Source organism: Dendropsophus ebraccatus, chromosome 11, assembly GCF_027789765.1.
Source record: "Dendropsophus ebraccatus isolate aDenEbr1 chromosome 11, aDenEbr1.pat, whole genome shotgun sequence".
Lineage (NCBI taxonomy): Eukaryota > Metazoa > Chordata > Amphibia > Anura > Hylidae > Dendropsophus > Dendropsophus ebraccatus.
In genome coordinates this window covers 78,298,552-78,319,939 of record NC_091464.1, presented here as the reverse complement: position 1 = coordinate 78,319,939, position 21,388 = coordinate 78,298,552, and the positions used below count along the sequence as shown (strand labels likewise).

At 40.6% G+C, this 21,388-nt stretch overlaps 1 long non-coding RNA gene across 1 annotated transcript; it reads right to left on the bottom strand.

Annotated features, from left to right (window-relative positions):
- Positions 1–15,564: 15,564 nt before the first annotated feature.
- Positions 15,565–17,334, bottom strand: LOC138767921 (uncharacterized). Its single transcript, XR_011358879.1, has 2 exons — positions 17,288–17,334; positions 15,565–15,937 (listed from the first exon to the last, which is right to left on the bottom strand). It is a non-coding gene; the product is annotated as an uncharacterized lncRNA (long non-coding RNA).
- Between the last annotated feature and the right edge of the window lie 4,054 nt (positions 17,335–21,388).

Below are 21,388 nucleotides of genomic sequence, written 5' to 3'. Positions count from 1 at the left end.
CCACTGATACCTAAAATGACAAATGGAAACTTAAGGAAAATCTATAATTTCCTGAAGAGAAAATGCGTCATGTGCTACAGTAGGAGCTTAGATTGGCTTCACGTTTCTCAGCCTAAATTTCTGCAGTACATTTCTCTGCTGAGCTCCTCCATATCAGCACGGATGTTCAGGATCCTAAAACCTTCAACCCACCCCATTAAAGGGCTACTCCAGCCAGGAGGACCCATTTATTTACAATCATTGTGTGAGTGAAAATTATTATTTCCTTGGCTCCCTGGCACCCCGCTTTTCTGGTCCATGGTCTCTGGCCACTTCCACCTTTTTAAAAAAATTTTTTTTTAATCATTTATCAATTATCACAAATAATCTGGTAACTGCACTACACTCTTACAGTTATAAGTGTGGTGCACTGCTGTAAGGCTTGACAGGTCAATTGCCAGATGGTACTGTGTGACGCCACTACTGTGGTGGTTGGTCAAGATATATCTCAGCCAGATGTTATACTGTTGTGATGCCAGTGCCAGGTGGCCACACAGGTATGGAGGCACATCTGCTTTTATTTTAGGGTAGCAAGCTATACCCTTTCCCCTGTGGTCGGTGACCTGCCAGGCTGTGAGGGGGTCCCTTGGGTACTTATCACGATGGTCCAGAGTGGAGCTGTGACCCACCAGGACTATCGATACTGCTACCCCCAGAAAGGGGAGATGATCCAAGGATGTGGCATTAACTGTGTAGGTGTGAGTAACAATCACTGAGTCCTTTTAGCATAAATAGATCTTCTTTACTGAGAAAATACTTTGTACAATAGCTGATAGCAGACAGTAGACTTGACAAGACAGAAGCTGTACTGAGGACCTTTAGAGTAGCAGAGCTGAGAATAGTTGAGAGGAGTAGGTCATGAGAGTAGTGGAGGGAGTTTGTCTTGAGAGTCCCAACCCAAGTAGTAATGAGCTCTGCCGGAACTTTAGAAGAAGATATAGTAGAATACTGAAGACTTGAAAATAGAAGTTTACTTGTGCCTGTGTTTCGACCTTTGTCGCTATACCACCTTTTGCCCACCAGTGTCGGGTGACCCATCCTATGAGGGTGGCACTAGCCCCAGACCTCGTTACCTGGGTTAAGCAGAGTGGCCAAGATTTCCTGGTTACACCCGCGCTGCGAGATAGAGTACTTAGGCTTTTAGCAACTTTTCTCTATCCGGATCAGTTGCTCTTGTTATCAGGATACTGTCCTGCACTTTTAGACTTGTTGTTGGCTTGGGTTGGAGTTTCTCTGACTTGTCCTCTCCCTTGAGTAGCTTAACGTTGCATAGAGTGTGGAAGTGCTGCTATCAAGAAACTGCGCGTCTGTTTACTAACACCTACTAGACCACACTATGGACTAGTTCTGAAGTGGGGACCTGGCAAAGCCAGGGCCCAGCAGGGACTAACTTGTTTTGCGTCTTCTCTGCTCAACAACCAGACTAAGATTGACTAAGAGTAGGTGTATACTTCCTCTCCCCATGTTACAACTTTCTACAGGTGGTTTAATATCCCCTGTGAGTGGTGGAGAAGAAACAGAAAGAAATGAGCTCAGGGATAGGTGGACAAGAAGAAAAGGTCCTCATTGGTGTACAGATCACAATAAACAATAACCCTTTAGTTTCCTGCAGCTGTGTAACCTACAAGTACAGTTACTTACAATAGTGACATCTTGTGGCAAAACTGATGTACTACTTCATTACCACAGTTACTTGAAGTACAGGCTTTTACGAGGGATGTAAAACACTAGTTACACCGGTGGTGGGATACCACACAAGGTTATTGTTATTTTATTTTATTTTTTGCTGTGTTGTTTTTTTTTGTAGAAGGAGAGCTGGACATACAGGCTTTCTCTATAAGTGGACAGGGAAGTAGGACTCATAGGCTTTCTCTATGAGTAAGTGGAGGAAACAGGACTCACAGGCTTTCTCTATGAGTTGTGGGGGATGTAGGACTTACAGGCTTTCTCTATGAGTGGTGGAGGGAGCAGGACTCACAGGCTTTCTCTATGAGTGGTGGAGGGAGCAGGACTCACAGGCTTTCTCTATGAGTGGTGGGGGAAACAGGACTCACAGGCTTTCTCTATGAGTGGTGAGGGATGCAGGACTCACAGGCTTTCTCTATGAGTGGTGAGGGATGCAGGACTCACAGGCTTTCTCTATGAGTGAGTGGGGGAAACAGGACTCACAGGATTGCTCTATGAGTGGTGGGGGATGTAGGACTCACAGGCTTTCTTTATGAGTGGTGGGGGATGCAGGACTCACAGGCTTTCTCTATCAGTGGTAAGGGAGAGCAGGACTCACAGGCTTTCTCTAGGGGGGGCGGGGCTCACAGGCTTTCTCTATGAGTGAGTGGGGGAAACAGGACTCACAGGATTTCTCTATGAGTGGTGGGGGATGTAGGACTCACAGGCTTTCTTTATGAGTGGTGGGGGATGCAGGACTCACAGGCTTTCTCTATCAGTGGTAAGGGAGAGCAGGACTCACAGGCTTTCTCTAGGGGGGGCGGGGCTCACAGGCTTTCTCTATCAGTGGTTGAGGATGCAGGACTCACAGGCTTCCTATGATTGATCAAGGAGAGCAGGACTCACAGGCTTTCTCTATGAGTGGGCAGGGAAGCAGGACTCACAGGCTTTCTCTATAAAAAGATAAAAAAATATTTAAGGAAAAATATATTTTCTACCTGTCAGATATCAGCCAGCAGATGGCATTGTGTTAATATAATGCCACGCCATCAAATGTTGCTGTATTACTTGTATTTACTTTGGCGCCAGTTGCCACAACCCTAACCATAGACACAGGACTTGCTAGAACCATAACACTATCCGCACACCTCAGATGTCACTCAGCACTGACAGCGTTTGGCAGAAATGTGAGCAGATTCCTTATCTCATGAGTCACGGGCTGAATGAACTGTAATATGTATATATTGATCCTTTCATACCTGAAAGTAAGAACAACACAACCTTAACTATTCAGTCAGTGATTCAGCCCTGGGTTATCCGTACATGATAAGCCGCATGAGCCTGAGAAACCGGAGTGACCGTACCGAGATATGATGTATGCCCATGTAGTTTACATAGCATGTAGCAGGCATATTGCTCATGTTTACATTATTACACATGTATTCTTCACCGCTGCCTTTTGTTTGGATCTGGGTAACAATATGTGAACACGGTGACATATATTATAAGCTTTGTGTAGACTCTGGAACAATTGATTCGCACTAATAGGCAAAGATTTTTTCAATGTGTTATTCAAAAATCATCATTATTAAGAAAAACTTTAGACGTCAAAAGTTTTGATTGTTGCTGAGACCCCCACTGATAAGAAGAGGGAGACGGGAGTAGCCTGTTTAACTCCGTGTTTCTGTGTTCTTTGTCCAGTGGCTCCTTTATAAGTCAATGGGGTCACTGGATGAAGATGATTGACAGTCGGGAGGTGAAGCATGTCTCCTCGCTTGTTCTCATGATTAGCTAGGGTCTCAGAAGTGAGACCTCTAACTGACTAAAACCCCTATTACATGGGGTGATATTGAGGAGCAAATGAGCGATGTCAGCGCTTGCTTGCTCCTCGTTCCTCGCTTGTTGCTGGCGCTATTACACGCAATGGCAGCGAGCGGGTGACCCGGAAGTGTGGTGCATTATACTTACTGCATTCGTGTCGACCCCCGGCCGCCATCTTGGGACAATGACATCATCTTCGGGAGGCCGGCCGGACCGCTCCAGCCATCCCTCATGCCGGACCCCCTCTGCCGCGTCATCAGCTGCTCAGCCGCGATTGGCTGAGCACAGTTATGCTCCGGCTGGCCTCCTGAAGATGACGTCATTGTCACAAGATAACGACCGGAGGTCGACACGAATGCGGTAAGTATAATGTACCATACTCTGGGTCAAGTGTGGGTGGGGGGAACACGGGGAAGGGGGCAATTCACATACATAACACACATTACAAAGTTGTATAACTTTGTAATGTGTTATTTTGTGAATAAATGTTTAGCGCTGCACTACCCCTTTAAGACTTTTGACATGTCTCACTAGGGAACTAGACTATTCCATCTCCTGATCACTAGTATAATTCCATGTAATAGATATTTATTCCAATGTACTTTTGAATACATCGTACCAGATTTGTTCATTTTATAACTTCTACACATACTTAAATCAGTATCAATCAGTAATCAATCAGCTCAGAATTTTTAACCTTTTAGCTGATAAAGCAAAATGACGTTCCGGGGGTGGACACATTTGTAATATAATTACTGAGACGTTAATAGTTTATTATATGTTGTTTATTTATAGTTATATCAGTATGGACCCCCATCTTCCACCAGGAGGAAGATGTATAGTGTGTTTGACTCTTTAAAAGAAGACAACTGTGAATCAAATAAAGTTTAAATAATTCACTTGTTTTTATCACATACAGTGGCAAAAAAAGGTTTTAAAGGGGTACTACAGAAAAGAAAAGAAATATAAGTGCTGCAGAATCTGTTGGCGCTATACAAATAAATATTATTACTATTATAAATATTATTAAAAAGTTATATATATATATATATATATATATATATATATATATATATGTCTTCCATTACTTATCAGCTGCTGTATGTCCTGCAGGAAGTGGTGTATTCTTTCCTGTCTGACACACTGCTCTCTGCTGCCACCTCTGTCCATGTCTGGAACAGGACAGGTTTCCTATAGGGATTTGCTACTGCTTTGGGCAGTTCCTGACACGGACAGAGGTGGCAGCAGAGAGCACTGTGTCAGACTAGAAAGAATACACCACTTCCTGCAGGACAGACAGCAGCTGATAAGTACAAATCTGTATAAGTAGAATTCATTTACAAAAATTTAAAAATATATACATTTTTTCTCAGCATACCCCCTTTAAATGATACTGTACATCTGCAGTTCATGTTCTGCAAAAAGACACTTCATAGTGTGTTGCCCCTTTGACTTTCACCGGTATTGCACAGCTTATGAGGGATCCTGCAGCGCCATTGTAATGGCATCAATCTGGAGTGAGGATTATAGTGGCTGATAGAAGCCGAGGAGACGGAACACTTTGTGCTATTGAAGTTAATCGCATTATTTCACATATAATGTATTTTAGACAGAGGTCATGGGCCACTCCAGCAGTAAAGTGTCAGTGAATGGAAACTACAGAGGAAGCATTTGCAGAAGGTAATAGCCACTCCCGGACTGAACCCTCCCTGAGAAGACATGCAGTTTTCTAGGTGTCTGTTATAGTCAGGCACGAGGCTCTTCTATAGGTGACACTGCTCACCTGCATACATTTACCTAATGCCCTGATGACATTCCTGACCTATGACCTCACTCTCCCTAATGATACGGCCATCAGCTCCTAACCATAGCTCTGCAGAAGAGACAACACATAGCTTTCCTGGTTTCCCTGTATACCTGCGAGAGTCACGTGTGCTGTGATTCATTGGGCTCACATAGTCTTCTTATCTATTGGAGATACATTATTATAGATAATAATACATTATAAAGGAATACTTTGAAGGTCTTGTTCCCAAATTAAATACATACACAAGACCCCTAGAACAATCCATGTGCCATTAGTAGTCTTTGTTGCCTCATAGCAATATCAGTAATTTGCGAAATGTTAAATTAGCACGAAATGCGTAGTGCCCCGGAAATGGAGTAGTAGAAGGCTGCTTGCTGTAAATGTTCAGCTGCAATTCTTAAGTGTACACCAACATTTCTCTTATCTTGTCCCTTAAGGCCATGTTCACACATCGTGAAACACTGGCTGTTCTGTGACCCTTAGGGAAGATCATCTCGGCAGGTACTGCAGTACCAGCCAGATGATCTTCATTTGTGCTGAATTGGGATGTGGAGGCATCAGTGTGTGCCCGCTTCCCAATTCACCATTGACCACAATGGAGAGTGTGGCCGGAGCTGCACTCGCCATTGTGTAACCTGTCAGGCTATGTGTATACACTCCGCCCCCCCCCCCCAAAAAAAAAACAAAAAACAAAAAAAAAAAACAAGGTACAATGGAAAAGAGCCAAACGTCACTGGGTAAGCAGATAAGTATATTGTATAGAGCTGGACACTATATACACCGAAAGCATAATACTATTTGGGCTATAAAAGGGGGCCCCCTGACGAAGGATTTTATGAAAAGTGCATTGGGGTTTCCAGTGGGCCACACTCCCCTTAGTTAAGTATTCAATGAATAGCAGCCGCAGAAAACCCTGTCAGTGCACACTATGAAGCGAGCAGCTGCAGCCGCATGCTCCATAGTGTGCAGTGGGGAGTTCCGATGTGGGCGTGCACGGATGCGCCCGCATCAGAACTCAGCGGCGCTAAAGATCATCCAGCCGGTACTGCAATGCTGGCCGGGATGATCTTTTCTGAGAACGGCCGGTCTCTTACCAAGTGGGAACATAGCCTACTTGTGTTTTCCTCACATTGAATACATGGTTTATATATTTAAGATGAATGAATTCAATAAAATTATATATTTTTTTTGCTAAAGAAGTTTGATATGCTTTTTTTTTTTTTTGGGGGGGGGGGGGATATTCTTTTTTTGAGGTGTATGGTAAGCAAACATGGTCCATGGGTTTCAGTGATAGACCATGACAAAACCCCCTCCCCTTTGACACAGCTCCGTTAGAATCAATGGAGCCATGCCATAGAGAGGTGGGGGCATCCTTCCAATGTGGGCGGGACGGCCTGCCTCCACTGCTTCAGCCCAGGCTGGTGCTCAGTAACGGCAAAAAATGGGCTGTGGTTCAAAAAAAGGACCCGGCGCCGGTTTCCTTGCGCTGGTGCTGTTCTATTCATGTGCAACACCTGATGGTACGATCACTTTAAAATACCAAAAAAAATGTTTTTTTATGAACTGGTGTCAGAAAGTTATACAAATTTTTATAAAAATTTCAAGTCTTCTAATACTTATCAGCTGCTGGATGTCCTTCAGGAAGAGATGTATTCTTTCCAGTCTGACACAGTGCTTTCTGCTGCCACCTCTGTCCATGTCATGAACTGTTCAGAGCAGCAGCAAATCCTCATAGAAAACCTTTCCTGCTAACTTTACTGTTGGCACTAAAGTTAGTGCTTATAGATTTTCTGTTATGTAATATGTTCTTAAAAAAACTAATAAAAACATTGAACCAGAAAACCTTTCCTGCTCTGGACAGTTTCTGACAGAGATGGCAGCAGAGAGCACTGTGTCAGACTAGAAAGAATACACCACTTTCTGCTGGACATACAGCAGCTGATAGGTACTAGAAGACTTGGAATTTTAAACAGAAGTAAATTACAAATCTTTCTGACACCAGTTAATTTAAATACTTTTTTTGTTCTCCGGAGTACCCCTTTAGGGTGCCTTCACAGGTACCGGATCCACAGCGGATTTCACGCTGCGAGTTTGCAGCGAATCCACTGCAGATCCTGGTACTGTGAAGGTCTATGGGGTTACATATCCGCAGCGGAATTTTTTTCGTTCCACTGCAGATATGTAAGCCGGCCTCTTGAACCTTTAACCCCCCGCAGCCCGCAGACCCCGGCCCAAAGCATACATTACCTTCTCAGAGCCACGGCTGTAGTGAATCCCCCGGTTCCCCTTACTCCCCATCAGCAAATCAGTGCAGCCGTGGTGCTGAGCAGGTAATGTATGCTCTGGGCCGGGGGGTGCGGGGGGTTAAAGGGGCTGGATCACATACAAGCAGCGGAATGAAAATTTCGCTGCATGTATGGGACCCATTCAGCTTCACACTACCAGGATCTGCAGAGGATTTTGCTGCAAACTTGCAGCGTGAAATCCGCTGCGGATCCGGTACGTGTGAAGCTACCCTTAAAGAAACCTCAGTGAGACATTCTCTTTTCTCAAGTAGTTAGAAATTCTAGTTACAGTATACCTTAGTTATATTTGCTTCTGTAAAAGTTAGTTGACAGCTAATATGGCCGCTGAGGCTAATCACTAGAGATGAGCGAACCTGGAGCATGCTCGAGTCCATCCGAACCTGATCTTTCGGCATTTGATTAGCGGTGGCTGCTGAACTTGGATAAAGCCCTAAGGCTATGTGGAAATCATGGATATAGTCATTGGCTGTATCCATGTTTTCCAGACAACCTTAGAGCTTTATCCAAGTTCAGCAGCCCCAGCTAATCAAATATCAAACATTCGGGTTCGGATCGACTGAAACCCCAACCCGGTTCGCTCATCTCTACTGATCACCCATGCTTTTCAGAAACAGATATTTTTAGAAAATGGCAGAGTAAAAATTTTTAACAACTCGACAAAGTGGACGCAGTGATTCCTATTTACTGGAGATTGTTTTATACAAGATAAGAACGAGACGTTTTCTTGCTTGACTGAATTTTAAATTGATATCTTGGTTATAAGAAAGATTTTCTTGTGAAGGCATTATACAGTGCCGGGTCTGTGTCTTGTGAGCAGCGGCCATCTGCCCATCTCTATGTATTCAGGGGTCACTGATTTTGCTGGCTCCTGCTTCTTTGCTTTCAATCTGAAATATGAGACAGTGTAGAACTTTCTTATATACAAAGGCATCACTTTCAAGATCTCATATCAATATCTATCTATCTATCTATCTATCTATCTATCTATCTATCTTATATCTATCTCCTATCTATCTATCTATCTATCTATCTATCTATCTATCTATCTATCTATCTTATATCTATCTATCTATCTATCTATCTATCTATCTATCTATCTTATATCTATCTATCGATCTTATATCTATCTATCAAACAGATAGTCCACGGCACTCACAGGGTTAACGGTGTAAACGTAGGTGATTTATTGAATCTTATAGCACAGCACATCAACAAGATACGATGTTTCGGTAACCTCTCGTTACCATTATCAAGTAACGATCAAGTAACACTTGATAATGGTAACGAGAGGTTACCGAAACGTCGTATCTTGTTGATGTGCTGTGCTATAAGATTCAATAAATCACCTACGTTTACACCGTTAACCCTGTGAGTGCCGTGGACTATCTGTTTGCTATATATACGATCCTTGGTCAGGATTCAGGACCGCTGGCACCCATCTTATGCTGTGAGCTGTGCTGCTTTGAACTCTCTATTTCCTATCTATCTATCTATCTATCTATCTATCTATCTATCTATCTATCTATCTATCTATCTCCTATCTATCTATCTATCTATCTATCTATCTATCTATCTTCTATCTATCTTTCTATCTCCTATCTATTATCTATCTCCTATCTATCTATCTATCTATCTATCTATCTATCTCCTATCTATCTATCTATCTATCTATCTATCTATCTATCTCCTATCTATCTATCTATCTATCTATCTATCTATCTCCTATCTATCTATCTATCTATCTATCTATCTATCTATCTATCTCCTATCTATCTATCTATCTATCTATCTATCTATCTATCTCCTATCTATCTATCTATCTATCTATCTATCTATCTCCTATCTATCTATCTATCTATCTATCTATCTATCTATCTATCTATCTATCTATCTCCTATCTATCTATCTCCTATCTATCTATCTATCTTCTATCTATCTATCTATCTATCTATCTATCTATCTATCTATCTATCTATCTATCTTCTATCTCTATCCATTTTCCCTGTATATCATTTTGCATCATTAATCTATTGCAAACCATCCTCCTATAACTACATGTAGAATAAAATACAATCATGATAATGGCGGCAATAATAATTATCATTATCATTATAATCTTCACAAATTGATATAAACCTGAGCAGCTTAATGTAATGACCCTTCTGAAATGTGACCATTGAGCTCGGGATTGATGGAGGAAATAATAGCTCTTCATTTCTCTACCTGGGGCCTGGACAGTGTTTGGCTATGTGTCTGTGGTCCCTGGTCTTTATGGACTTTCGCAGTGACACAGAGGAATGAACCATGTGTGTGTAAATCGCATTTGCTAGATGACATAGTCACCAATAAATATTTTACAGGACTATATCCTTTTAGACATTTCAACAAGTGGAGCAATGCAAATATCTGTGTAATATCAATGTCGTCGTCCAGATGATACACTGTAATTTGCCAGTGTGACTCCTCGGAGTAGACGCGTATATATCTCATTCTATAGCATTAATGAAATGGGAAATGAAGATGAGGAATGGTGAGTAACGTCACTGAGACTAAAAGAGAAATACATGTTGTGGTTTATAGGGTACAGTATAACTCCACCCAGTGTGGAAAAAGAGTTTCCTCTGTCCAGTTATTTCTCTTGTAGGTTGGGAACATTGTAATATGAGACCATAAGTCTATGGGAAACCACTATTGTTGCGGCTCAGCTCTGCTGCCCCAACCTCCCTACCCAGTCACATGGCAAAGTAGCGTTACAGTACAACAATGATCCCCTAGACTTATGTGGTGTCCAATCGTTCGCCATTAGATTACCGGTGGTTAAAGAAGTTGGATGCAGGCCTAGTGGGTCCTGGAAAGCATAGATACAGATGTAGGCCATAGGCTGTATCCATGTTTTCCTGGGCTCCCTATGGCCGGGTTCACTCGTTAAAAGACATCAAACGTTCTGTGACAGCCGTGTCACAGAACGGCAACTGTCTGTGAAGTTCAACTGTGCAGTACTGGCCCGATGAATTTCATTTCTTTTAAATTGGAATGCAAGCACATTTAGGTACGCCTGTGTTCCAATTAACCATTGCAGACAATGTAAAGTGCGTCTGGAGCCGTACTTTACATTGTCTGCACAGTCAGTTTTGTATGTGTGTACACACTCCGGCCGGGATTCCATAGTAATTAAAGGGATCGGCCACTGTCATTAAACAAAGGCAACATTTGCCGTTGTTTAATGAAACTCTACGTTGTGTGAACGTGGCCTAAGGCTACATCCAACTTCTTCAAAACGCATCCATTTTTTTTCAAGCATACACAAAAACATGGTTAACCAAAAAAAGCATGCGTTTCGATACGTTTTTTAATTATTATTATTTTTTTTAAGCATATTGAAAAAAGGATCAAAATGGATGTACACAAAGGCATCCTTTTTTACATTCGTTTTTTTGCATAAAACAGATGAAAAAATGGATCACAAAAAGGCAATAAGAACCGAGGCTAAGATGGAAGCTGGATGCACCCTTTCATCAATGGCAGACGGGGCAGTAATTGTCTAATATTCTTATGTATAAATAGTAGTGGGGGAGATTTATCAAACATGGTGTAAAGTAAAACTGGTTCAGTTGCCCCCTAGCAACCAATCAGATTCCACCTTTCATTTTCCAGAGTCTGTGAGGAATGAAAGGTGGAATCTGATTGGTTGCTAGGGGCAACTGAGCCAGTTTCACTTTACACCATGTTTGATACATCTCATCCACTATTTTTGTATATAAGCTGTGTGTACAGGCATACAAAAAGCAATATACAACAAAAAGCATAAATATACAGTACAAATATATATAATCAAATTACCTTCCGTCAATGGCACCAACATTACCTTTCACTTCTGAAATGAAGAGTATATCAAGAGTGGATTTTACATATTAAGGGCCTATATCCAGTCTAGATCGTTCAAGTCCCCGAGAGATATAAGTTGCAGTCGACGTAAAGAAAAGTTAAAGTGGTACTCCAGTCTGACACAGTGCTCTCTGCTGCCACCACTGTCCATGTCAGGAACTGTCCAGAACACTAGAGGTTTTCTATGGGGATTTGCTATTGCTCTGGACTGTTCCTGACATGAGTAGTGGTGGGAGCAGAGAGCACTGTGTCACTGTGTCAGCCTGGAAACAATACACCACTTCCTGCAGCAGCTAATAAATACTGAAAGACAAGATTTTTTAATAGAAGTAATTTACAAGTCTGTATATATCTTTTCAACAGTAGTTAATTAAAAAAAAACATTTTTTATTCTCCGGAGTACCCCTTTAAGTTGAGAAAAATCAAAGATCCGCTAACTCAGGGGTTGAAAAGGGCAACTCAATATGTTCCGTTAGGTACGCAAATATTACGTCCATCACTTAATACCTTTCATAATATATACAATATAGAGATGTTTTTCCTCTACTTACTTTTTTCTTTTAGGTTCAGTCATGCCAAGACTTAAATAAATTATTTAGCTATTCAATCTTAAGTAAAAAGTAGAAAAAAAACACAGTCCAGACTATAAAAGATTTATATTCCATAAAAAAGGGCAGTGGGTCACTCCAAAGTCCCATAATGGATTATATAAACCCAGTCATAAATTATAATGGAGTCATGGCATACAGTATATTGATATTACCTAGAAACGTTTACGTCTTTTAAGTTTACTGTTCAGACTGTAAAATGGGACGGCTATTTTCACCTATGTTAACTGACATGTCGGTTTTCTGCAGCCGCTATTCATTGAATACGGACCACAGAAGACGTGTCAGTTCACACAATGGAGCGTGCGGCTCTGGCGGTGCGCCCACATGCAAATTCAGCAGAAGTAAAAATCATCTGGCCAGTACTGCTGGAGGATTTTCCCTGACACCGGGATGATCTTCTCTGACCCTGGCCGGTGTCTTACGCCATGTGAACATGGCCTTAAAATGCAAAATAAATATGAGGAATTCAGCTTTTTACTAATTTTACCTTTTCTACTACGGTATGTAGAAACAATGCATTTAGGGGGAAAATATTCCAAAACTGTATATAGTAAAATAATAACTTTAAAAAATTCTAATTCCAAAATAAATTCAGGTTAATATGGAGAATTAAGCTTTTTACTAATGCTGCTTTTTTTTTTTTTATACCTAGAAGCAATGTCATTAGGTGGGAAATATCCCTAAACTGTAACAAGTAAAATAACTATTTCTGAAATAACAGGCGTTGTTTGCACCACAACGCCCATAGTTATATAATACGGCCATTGTTTTTATATACTGTGAACATAGCCTAAGTAAAATAATTACAAAAAAATTGCCAATTTACATAATTAAAAATTTCAAATTTCAATTGACAAAAATTTTTTAGATTTATATAATGAATTCAGTTACCTTTCTACCACCTAGAAACATTGCTTATAATGTCTATGAGTGCCACACTGTGGTTCGGTACAACCATGTAAGTCACAAAACATTTATACTTTTTGCTTATGTTTAGTACCTCTGTTTGGATTTCTTATGAACTATAAAAAAAAAAAGAGTGACAACCAATAATCTCTGGGTTGGGAATATAAATACTATATGTGGACTTGATTCATTCATCCAGACATTCCAGGTATGACACACATGTACTGTATAAGGACACCACACCTAGCAAGGAAGAAGAAGAAGTCATCTACTAATAACTATTAATATTCCATGTGTTTCAGTCGTGAAAACAAGATTTTATTAACCAGGAATATCAGAGCTAATAAACAATATATACATGATATATAAAATTCTATAGTTTGCAATTTGGAGTTTGACAATTGTGTGAACAGTTTAGCACCAATGGTGTAAGCCATATATGAGCTCATACAATATTCCTTTGTCCATATTGTATCATCATGATGCATTGCAGACTATTTTTACATGGAGGTATTATTCAGCTGCTATATAGCTGTAATATTTATTTACCCTGTGATGGTATTATTTATGATATGGTGTTGCTATTCATTCATTCATTTAGCTTATGTTGGCTTCATTTACTGTAAAGCAGTATAGTTAATATGAGAGATAAACAAACCAAATTTAACTTTTTGTAAAGTTCGCAAGGAGTTTGCAAAGATGGCAGCTGTACAATTTAATAGACAAACACACAAAAAGTTTTGCTCCCCTGTTCACACTCCCCCCCGATGTCCTTCTATGGGTGCCAGGTGTCTCCAGCCCACTTAGCCAATCACTGCCTGAGAATGGACAGCGGCAACTGCAGGGGACAATGGAGACCAGAGAAGGAGGATACCAGAGAGCAAAGACAGGTAAGTATTAATGAGTGAACTTACTAAACTGCACTAAGATAGCTAAAGACCTGCAATTGTTTAGTTCAGTTTGGTTAGTGCGGTTAATTTAATGTTTGGTTCAGGCAAACTGAACTTTTTAAAAGTTTTCTCATTTCTAATTAGCCAGTCGAGTGAAAAAGATTGTTTTTCTGGGCACAGTACTACTCTACCGTATCTCTTTTTCCACATCCCAGACACTTGCAGCTTCCTTCGCCTTTCATACAGTCGACACATACTGATTTTTTTTTTATTTTTTATTCAGGTGGAAAGGTCTTATTTTTATTCAGTTTTAGGTGGCACTATATTAGTACTGTGTGGCATAATTATTTATATTCCTAATACTCCCTATCAAACTAAAATATGTCTTTTAGTAATATTACTTATTATGAAAATTATATAAAAGTTCAAGTTCCTTATCTATAATACTTCATACAGTGGTACTAGCTGTTTTTTTTTTTTTATAATTTTAGGACCCCCGAATACTTGTGAGAAAATTCTGCAACCCCCCCCCCCCCCAAATTAAAGGGGACTGGCCCACTATCAAGTGTATATTGGGGCCCCCTAATTTTTAGCAGCATCATACATCCGGCATGTTAAATTTAAAGCCCTGATCCTTTTGTTCACTTTAGAGATGCCTCGGCCAAGTGTACATAGGGAATAGGAGGAATAGCTGTTTTGCTATCTAAGCCATCTCTGCATGGCTACAAGCATAAAAGCTCATAAATTGCTCTTAATTTAGAAGTTGCATCAGGGCAAAAGTCACACAATTTTTTGCCACCTGTCGTAATTTAATCCAAGCAAATACAGGTTCTGAAATTTTTATGGCATAACTAATTTGATGTTTAATCTTTTGGGATCATCGCACCGGTACTCCGCTATAAATCAACTCTACCTGAAAAACAACGAAGAATAAATGTGTTTTATAAGGGGTTTACATTCTTTAATATTGGTAATAAATTCTCTTAAAACAGCATCTTGTATTACAGAGGTATGACATCAGGAAGTGTGGTCAGGCTGTGAGAGTACTCTTGTTGATGGATTTGACTCATTTGACAGACCACATGGAGAAAACGTGCCATCTTGCTTTGAAGTTTTGAAACAGCCTCATAACAGACTGAATACCCGACTCTTACTTATAACTAATATAAGTAGGATATCCTAAATGGTCACACCCGTATTTAGCATGTTATGACGAAGAGTTATGACTACACGTGACCTGATTTATAAAACCGGTCTGCAGAGCTTGCTTTAAGTCATTTACATCTTCAGAATCCACTAGAGCAGAAGTAGAACATAAGAAGACGCGATCGTTCTGAAGAACTAACAAGTCTACAGCTGCGATCTGCAAGCATTGAGTTGTACTTTGAAAGGATTCTGAAGGTTAGCCAAGCACCTGAAGAACAATGGCATACTACGTTGTCCAGCTGATCGCAATCATTCTAGGTGGCATTGGCATGATACTCACCATTGTCGTCACAGCAATGATCCAGTGGAGGGCGTCATACATGGTGGAAGGAAATGCCGTCAACTGTGCAAAACGTATAGATGGACAGTGGCTAAGTCGTTGGGATGGCTTATGGCTAACATGCGTAACCAAAAACGAAAACACCATGCAATGTCAACCCTATGACTCTTTAATCATTATAACCACCGATCTTAAAGTTGGCAGAGTCCTGATGTCCTTCGCATGTGTGATTTCCATTATTTCCTTCGTCATAGCATTGATTTCCTTGGTATGCATCGGATGTTGTAGACTTGCACGAGAAGGCAGATTTTGCTTGCTCTTAACTGCTGGAATCGGCTTTATCATAGCCGGAATCCTCGTCTTAATCCCGATTGTGTGGACCACCGCCAGCATTGTCCGAGAGATCAACAACCCAGTCTGCAGAACAATGCAAAGACTGGAAATTGGCGAGGCCGTATTCTTAGGTTGGCCTACCATGTTCTTCCTTCTGATTGCAGGCATTATCTTCTGCTGGTACCAACCTTGTGAAGAAGAAGAACAATGTGAAGAACAATGCAAGACTAATACTATCTATTCCTCACAAACCTCCCTACCAAGGCAAGTCTATGTACCTTGCCAAACCCAAGAGAAATCGCAAGGCCAATCTATGTATTCCAGAAGCCAATACATCTGACCTCATGAAGCTGAAATACAGGATAGCACTTTAATTTTATCATCAAGACCGCGGTCATCATGTAAAGAAGAAACCCAACTTGAAGGTCTTCAGTTGGACTTAAGTTTCCTCGACTTTGTGTATGGTTGCCTTTAGGTTCTTAACTATTGACTTTAAGATCAGGTAACCTGAAGATTATATATGTTATGTGTTCATAGGTAGGTCAGGCATCACAATACGTGAACTCTCTTGAAACCAGTTTGTATATTGACCTATATTATAGTTCATCACAATGGACGCTATAACATCATTGATAACAGGTTAGGTTGCATCTTATGAATCACGAGAAACCTGCTATTAAGGATCTATTGTTTTGTTTTGAATGTTTTTGGAATTTTCTACTAAAAAGCACTGCAGTTTTATGTTTTGTTTCTTTTTTGTATATACGTATTACTACTTACACCGATACTTGACAGTAAGTTAGGATTTTAGATGCCAGGTAAGAAGCAAGCTCAATGGCATATCTTTCATTGGACCAGCAGGAGAGGTCAGGTGCATATGAGACATAGAATTATCTGTTATCAGCTACCAAGCGGGCGCCGGGCCTTGTGCCAGGTATGTGCTAATTACCTGTGAACAAGAGCTATGCCATGCTCACTATGCAAATCTTACACATACATCTGTGCAGATACGTTTTCCCAGCAATTTCTTGGTGTGGACTTGTTCAATTAACCCTAGTGTCACAGTCATTTTACTTACTGTTCTGCATTACTATATATGAACATAGAGCCTAATGAGGCCTGGGAAAAATCAGTATATTTTCTTTATTTTTATCTGGTAGGTCATTTTGCAAATTGTAAACTTAAAATTTCTTAAAGGGGTTGTCCAGTTTGGTCAGTACCATTTTTGTTAGAATCTAGATTAAATCTAGTTGAAATCCTTGAAATCCAGTGATCGGCTAGAGAACCCAACAGCAAGTGTTCCATTTCTCTGTAGCTCCACCACAGGAGAAAGGAAGCATTGCACTATTCCTATTTAGCTTAAGGGGTCTGTGTAATGCATGAATGTATTGGGTGAGAGACACTCTTTATAGTCGATGAGAATGCTTAGAGGAGACACCTCTTATATAAGTTGAAACACTGAATTTTAAAAATCAGAAAACCTCTTTAAGGTCAAACCCTACAGTAGCTGCATACACAACTTAAATAGTATTACTCACCTTTCCCTTACTCTACCATAGTCTGGTCTGCAAAGTCTTCCTTTTGTTGCCTAGCAACAGAACTACTTCCTGTTCAGCATTTCAGTACATGTGGCTACATGTACTGAAGTGGTCACAGAGAAGTTTTATCCCTCCAATCTGCAATGGCAGCTAGAATCCTACTTATTGTCAATGGAAAATTTTTCTTAATTTTTTTTTATATAAATGTCACCAACTGGGCACAAAATGTACAAGCAAAAGCTTAAAGTAACACGGGGCAAATGCTATGGAGGTTCTTTTGTTACTTTTAGACACTACTATTTCACTGGCTCACACGCCCGCCTGCAACTTTCACTGAATGCACTGCTTTTACTTTTTGTATTATATCCATGTGTACAATGGTGCTTAAGTTTGACACCCCCCTTCCCCGGGTTATGGAATTTTAGGCTACATGTATATTAACTAGGGCAGGCAAAACCAATCAGATTATAGATGTATGCTTTTATAACATGAAAGCTCTAACATGATTGGTTGCCAGGAAAACTGTTCTGCCTTTCTCTGTGCTAGTTTGTATACACGGGCCTTGGAACAGGTACTTAATTCAGAGACATAGCTTGTTGTATTACTGTTGATAGGCGCAATGTACTTCTGTTTCTTAAGAGTAATGTCACATGACCTATATAGACAATGTTGTGTTATGGCTGAAATATTGACAAGGTGGAATTACATAGTCAATCTAAAAGTTGCATGGAGGTAAAATGACAATTATAGAACAATTTCATTAGATTCTTTTGGAGTCCTCAAGGTCAACTTATTTGTCCCAATGGCTCTGTAGTAATTGTATTTTTCTTAGATCACAACTGATGAGGGCCACCTACAGGTGTACATGGGCCATCGGGTGCAGAAAGTCCCATTGGGCTAATAATCTACCCTATCGTTAGCTTGACAATGTCCAAGCCCTATGAGCTCTAGCATCTTCATTGGCCGGCCTGTGCAGGTCCTGAATCTGATCCTGCAAACCATGTGACAATGCCCTTAAGGAACAGAAATATTTCACTTGTATTGTTTCATTTTTTTCAATGAATGATAAAAAAAAAACCTGGTTCTACGAGATGGAATACCATTGATAGTGTTATTGTATGAACAAAGGCTCTTACCTTCTTCGGCATTGTTTTGCACAAGCTTTCTGGATCACTGATGACGTATGTGTATAGTCACATTTTGGATGTATCATTGCACTTGTGTATTTATTGAATTTGTTTTGGATTTCTTGTAATAAAGTGTTTTAAGTACATTTGCCGTCGAGTTGCTTTTCTTTCAGCTGGAAGTTGGCGAAAGGTCTAATAACAAACATATTGCGTGGGGCACAAGAGCATCCAGTGTAATTTATTAGCCATTACTCGACTCTTATTCTAATGTAGCGGCAGCATTCTGCGTGACCTTTTACTGAAGTATCCTTCACGCTTTCTAATTAAATTGCACAATGGGATCTGTTACTCGAGATATAAACCTCACATTTAGTGAAATACTTCATTTAAAAGGGCACCAACTTGTTCTCAGTTTAGGTGTGGTTTTTGCAGTTCCACTGAAGTGAATGGAGCTGAACTGCAATACCACACACAACCTGAAGATAGGAGTGGCACTGTTTTTTTGCAAGATAGTAGCTGTGCTTATTCTAATCCTGGATAAGCCGACAATGAAGTATTAATTTTTTATAGTTATCTCTGTAAAATACAATATACAGTTTCCAATAATTTCTTATGGTGCAACTGAAGCTTCTGGGTCAATATCTAGAACAGACCCCCAAAATGTACCATGCAGTATTTACAATACTGGTGTCTTATTATGTATACATACAGCCAAGAATTTGAATAAGCAACAAAATGTAATAAACAATACAAGCGAATATAAGAAATTTTTAATACATCTTATCAGACAAAAATGCTTCCTTCTCCTGTTATCAAGCATCTTCCCTGAACTCCCCAAAACCCACCACTAAACTGTTATCCCCTCTCAAAAGCAATGATTACCAATGATTTTTGTTTATTGGTTATGACATGTAATTATCTCAGGGTTCATATTACAAGTGACACAAGTCTGTGCAGGGGAAGGAGGAAGGGAGGAGATGGGAGGGAGAATGCCTGGGAACACAGACATGCTGCAGCGGAAACAACTTGCAGAACAGAAATCTGCTTAATAATGCTCTAACAACCAAGGAACAGTCGCCTCCTTTGACCATGTGATCCATCCCATATTCAAGGATCATATTCATCAACACACTATATGAGGTATCATATTCCTTCTTTAAATATTGAAAAAAATCCTTTAAGAAATTGCCAGCTCTTTTTGAAGAAAAAAAAAAGGTATACAAGATAAGACAAGATAAGATACTGGGACTAGTAGAGCTCTACGCTACTCTGAGATCCCTGCAGGGACACTTTTGTTATATAGCTTTTTATTGAATTGGCTACTTTCCTTCATAGGTAGGTAATTCCCATTTTTCTGTTTTTCTGACTCCTTCCCTTCCATTATGATTATGTCCTTAAAGGGGTAGTGCGGCGGTAAACATTTATTTACTAAATAACACACATTACAAAGTTATACAACTTTGTAATGTGTGTTATGTAAGTGAATGGCCCCCTTCCCCGTGTTTCCCGCCACCCCGGAAGTGTGGTGCATTATACTCACCGCATTACTGTCGACCCCCGGCCGCCATCTTGGGACAATTACAACTTTTTCGGGAGGCCCCCCTCTGCCACGTCATCAGCTGTTTAGCTGCGATTGGCTGAGCATAACTGTGCTCAGTCAATCACGGCTGAGCAGTTGATGACGCGGCAAAGGGGGGGCGGCATGAGGGACGGCTGGATCGGTTGTCATCATTATCCCAAGATGGCGGTCGGGGGTCGACAGTAATGCGGTGAGTATAATGCACCACACTTCTGGGGTGGGGGGGGGCACGGGGAAGGGGGCCAATTACTTACATAACACACATTACAAAGTTGTATAACTTTGTAATGTGTGTTATTTAGTGAATAAATGTTTACTGCCGCACTACCCCTTTAAGAACACTGCCTTAAACATACAACCTCGGTGTAATATAATATGCGTGCTGTAAAGACCTATAGCATCTATACCGTTTTTTTATGTTACAGTTTAATTTCTATACAAACGTAAGTGGACATCCATGTGTACTTTCCAGAATAATCTGCAGGACATTGTAGAGATATAGGGGGAGATTTATCAAACTGGTGTAAAGTAGAATTGTCTTAGTTGCCCCTAGCAACCAATCAGATTCCACCTTTCATTTTCTAAAGAATCTGTGAGGAATGAAAGGTGGAATCTGATTGGTTGCTAGGGGCAACTAAGATAATTCTACTTTACACCAGTTTGATAAATCTCCCCCATAGTGTAGATAGGAGTACGTAGGAGTGTTCCACTCCAGTATATCGTCTTTGAACATACACTCACCGGCCACTTTATTAGGTACACCATGCTAGTAACGGGTTGGACCCCCTTTTGCCTTCAGAACTGCCTCAATTCTTGGTGGCATAGATACAACAAGGTGCTGGAAGCATCCCTCAGAGATTTTGGTCCATATTGACATGATGGCATCACACAGTTGCCGCAGATTTGTCGGCTGCACATCCATGATGCCAATCTCCCGTTCCACCACATCCCAAAGATGCTCTATTGGATTGAGATCTGGTGACTGTGGAGGCCATTTGAGTACAGTGAACTCATTGTCATGTTCAAGAAACCAGTCTGAGATGATTCTAGCTTTATGACATGGCGCATTATCCTGCTGAAAGTAGCCATCAGATGTTGGGTACATTGTGGTCATAAAGAGATGGACATGGTCAACAACAATACTCAGGTAGGCTGTGGCGTTGCAACGATGCTCAATTGGTACCAAGGGGCCCAAAGAGTGCCAAGAAAATATTCCCCACACCATGACACCACCACCACCAGCCTGAACCGTTGATACAAGGCAGGATGGATCCATGCTTTCATGTTGTTGACGCCAAATTCTGACCCTACCATCCGAATGTCGCAGCAGAAATCGAGACTCATCAGACCAGGCAACGTTTTTCCAATCTTTTACTGTCCAATTTCCATGAGCTT